Consider the following 4,343-nt stretch of genomic DNA (forward strand, 5'->3'; position numbering starts at 1 on the left):
GCAGAATTCATTTAAAAGCATCTGCATTAAAAAAAAAGAGAATTATCCTGTTGTTACTTTCAATTTATGATGACGTCTTATATACTTTTATATTAAAAACAATTTTTATTTTCATTACTTTGTTGATTCGATGTATATTTTTGTGAACTCTAGAGAAAAGATACCACATAGTCTGATCTGACACATTTGTTTTATATTGGGATGTTTTACGAGAAAAAGACGATAACTGCTAAATTAACCTATCAACCAAATATTTTTATAAACATTATGACTTTTTTCAACTTCCCTTTCACCATTATCACCTGATATAGAGTTTATCAGTTAAACTGATCCTGTACGGAAGAACAAGCTTTATATGCGATCAATTTCTAAAACGAGGCAAACTACTGAGAAAAATGTTGATGAAACAAAAATATCAACCAATCAGATTTTCGAAAATTCTCTTGTTGAAATAATGACCTGGATAGCAATATCTATCTATCATTAAGTTGTGTGTGGTTACATTTTTCATACAAATTGTTCGATTAATATTTTCACGGTGAATTTTCGACGATTTTTTTTTCAGTTTACCCGATTATGACAAGGAGCGCATGGACGTCGCGCACAGAATTGGGGCTGATTATGTAACGTCAAAATATACTTTTCTGACGTTATTGTATACGTCTTTTAAGCGTACAAACGTCAAAAATTCAAGGCGTAACAAATTAGACTAGACATTCAAGTTTTGCTCCTTTTTTCTTAAAATGTCTTACTTTTTCATGTTTTTTTAAATGCAAAATTTTATTGTCTCCGTGGTAACAGTCAAGCTACCTGTGATTATATGAAGGCCCTCTCTGGGTGTCTGGTACCACTACTGAAGTCCCCCTTGGGAGCCCCAGAAGCCAGCAAAGTGTACCTCAGTCTAGGGCAAGCAGTATTTGAGGACAAAATGCTGGGTTAGTATTGACAAAGTTTACATATGTAAAGTGTAATGTAAAAAGTAAAAAAAGAGAACAGCTTTTTGGTCTCTGTGTTCTGAGAAAAGAATGTACATGGATATTCAAAGATATTTATCTTACAAAGAAATAATTTTAAACGGTGTGAATTGTTTGAAGCAAAAAAGAGGTTGTTGCAGGGAATTTAAAAAAAAAAACCTGTTTCTATTGTAGGTGTAAAGGTCAGTAACACTGGTCTGAGACTGTTGGAGCCAGCCTGTCCACTGAGTGAGGAGTGGATCCGAGTTCCAGTCAAAGAACAAGCCACTCACATCGTACAGGTCCTGTGTGAGACCTCGGTGCCAGACGCCTCCGATCCAGACAGAGAGACTGAACTGTTTGAAGCCTCCACTTTTGTGTTTATTTATTACCTTCTGGCCGTCATTCTACGTAACGGGGGAGAGATAGTGGGCGGTAATGAACTGACAGTGTGTCAGAGTCTGAAGATGATCATCGAACATGCTCAGATGAGGAAATCCAAGTCTGGAAATTACGTTAGCATCTGTTGTTAAAATACTCATTCTTGTACAATGAATGCTTTAGAGGGTTTCTATCATAATATTAATAAGGCAATATATGATTTGTAGAGGAAAATTACATATAACTTAGCATGAAAAGACATATGTCAAATATAAATGAATGTAAAGAACAAAGATATTTAGAATAAATAATACAAATGGAAGTTGTACATATACTAGAATGTATTTTTAATTTATATCAAATGCATGTGATTGTATATATTATTTTCTGAAAGTTAACAGAAAATTATAACAATTTAAGGATACCATGTTTATGTCCATTTCATCTATACAGCACTCTTCACTTTTCAGTCGAACCCTGAATTACTTCCTCACCATGATATCCTGAGAACCCTACTCCAAGTGATTGGAACAACCTCTTCCTCTAAGATTCAACAACTGGCCAGCACTGCATTGGTGGAGGTGGCAGATTCCATTTCAGGGAAAGAGGGGTGTGCTAAAGCTGATGAGAAAGACATTGTGGTTTTGCTGGAAGCTCTGAAGCTACCATCTGCTACTTCAAGAGATTCTGCTTTACAGGTAAAATATGGTTCAATTCTGTCTCTTATATAAGAACATTGATAGGGTAATTTACATATATATTATCAAAGGGTCAGGAAAATTAAAATTCCTGGTATTAGTTCTTTTAAATTCTATGATTTCCTTTTGAAATTTGAAACATTGGCAGATGAATTTCAGAACATTTATAAGTGTTGAAAAGAGAATTTTCAATATGCATTCATATTTTGAACGTTGATTTAATTTTTCATTCTCTGCCCTTTACAGGGACTTATAAGGCTGTCAGACGTCCTGCCGAATATTGATGATGACCTTGACCTTGGGCTACAAATCGCTCAGAGGGTGTGGGTGGTTAGTTATGATGATGATGACAACATTAAGCAGCTAGCTGAAATGTAAGACTAAAAATTATCTGAAGGGAAATCACTTCTTCCTGATGTTTTAAAAAAGTAATCAGTAAGAATAATTTGGAACCAATATTTTACTCCGTCGGGTAAATCATTTATAAGATGTAATGAACAGACACATTGTACAACTTATTGTTTGGGAATGAAAACTGTCTTCTTCACAAATGATGATTCCACAGTAATAAACATAAATTCTGCATTTTATTCTTGTTTGTATATACATGTACATGTATTTCATAATTTTAAATGGACTCCTCATAGCTTACGAGAGAGGCTCCAGCTGGATGAGCCATATGAAGATCTGTGTCTACCTTTGATTGATGACGTCATACATCCAGAAGAAATAGTGAGGAAGGCTGCAGCCAAGGCCCTGGAAAAAACGATCAGTTGTCACCCAGAACTTATCACCACCACCATCCAACAACTCAAGGAAAAATACCAGGACAAGCTCTATGTAAAGCATTTTATTTGCTTAAATGTTTTCTAAACAGACACAATTTTAAAAAAATTCAAGCAAACAGGTTGATCTTTATAGTTTAACACTATGCACTGTCCTGTATAGATATAGTGCATGCAAAGATGTATTAAACTTGACTTTCTTCTTACAGAGTTGTATGTTTTACTATGTATATGTAACTTATTTCAGTTATTATAAGTTCCAAGAGTAAAATAAAAGTTTTCCTCTCTGCCTTCAGATGCCTCCTCCTGTTCTGGACTCCTTTGGACGACAGATCGGGGAACCTCCCCTGGACGAGTGGGAGGGTCGCAGTGGGGTAGCCCTGGCATTAGAGAAGATTTCTCCACTTCTTCCTGCCGACCAGATACAGGATCTGTTCTCCTTCTATGTACCTCAAGCCCTAGGTGACAGGTCACCAGAGGTCAGGACGCATATGAGAGATGCTGCCTTAGCAACCGTCACAGCACATGGAAAGGTAGGTCTACAGAATTCAGAATGAACTTAAATCATGCGTATATATTGGCTGATATTATTTGAAGTACAATGTATACTGAAGCTTTGGATATTGTTGAGATAGGGTCATAGAGAGTACAATGAGAATACTTTACAGAATACTACAAACATAGAAATTTTTTTTAGTAAATTATCAGTAACAGAAATCTTTTACATGTGCATGTATTTGTGGCTTATTACTCCTATTTAGTTTATGGGGGTTATTGGCGGAATATGTACATTATTTCCTTGCTTACTTCGTATAAATTTGCAGCATTGATTCAGTAAAATTTGTATTTTGTAGGAGAATGTGAACATCCTTCTGCCTGTGTTTGAGGACTGTTTGAGTAATGCACCAGACACGGCCAGCTTTGATGCCGTACGACAAAGTATTGTTATCCTCATGGGATCACTGGCCAAACATTTAGATAAAGACAATCCCAAAATTAAACCCATTGTGGCTCAACTGATTGGAGCATTGTCCACACCTTCTCAGGAGGTAGTGTATCTAACATTTATTCCTATACATGCATTTTATATGCTAAAGCTGAAAATTAAAAAAAAGACTTTACTTAACTGGTCTTTAATACTGATCTTTAATGTTAAGGTTCAAGAAGCTGTAGCTAACTGCTTGCCTCCCTTGGTGCCTGGAATTAAGCAGAATGCCCCAGAATTGGTACAGAAGCTTCTCCACCTCCTCCTGGAGTCTGACAATTACGGAGAGAGGAGGGGGGCAGCGTACGGCCTGGCGGGCCTGGTGAGGGGGCTGGGAATCACCGCCCTCAAACAGCTGGAGATTATGTCTACCCTGGAGGAGGCAGTCAAAGACAAGAAAAACCCACGCAGGAAAGAAGGTGAGTATTGTGGGAATCTCTTAAGATTAACAGCAGTAGAATTAAAAGCATGGAAGTATTTTGCATGATAAGACCATGGTAGATTTATCGCAAAGAGAAGTCTCACATAATGAAGAATGAAA

The sequence above is a fragment of the Saccostrea cucullata genome, unplaced genomic scaffold (assembly GCF_032062105.1).
Source record: "Saccostrea cucullata isolate Sc308-1 unplaced genomic scaffold, CSIRO_AGI_Scuc_v1 ctg1665, whole genome shotgun sequence".
Taxonomy (NCBI): domain Eukaryota; kingdom Metazoa; phylum Mollusca; class Bivalvia; order Ostreida; family Ostreidae; genus Saccostrea; species Saccostrea cuccullata.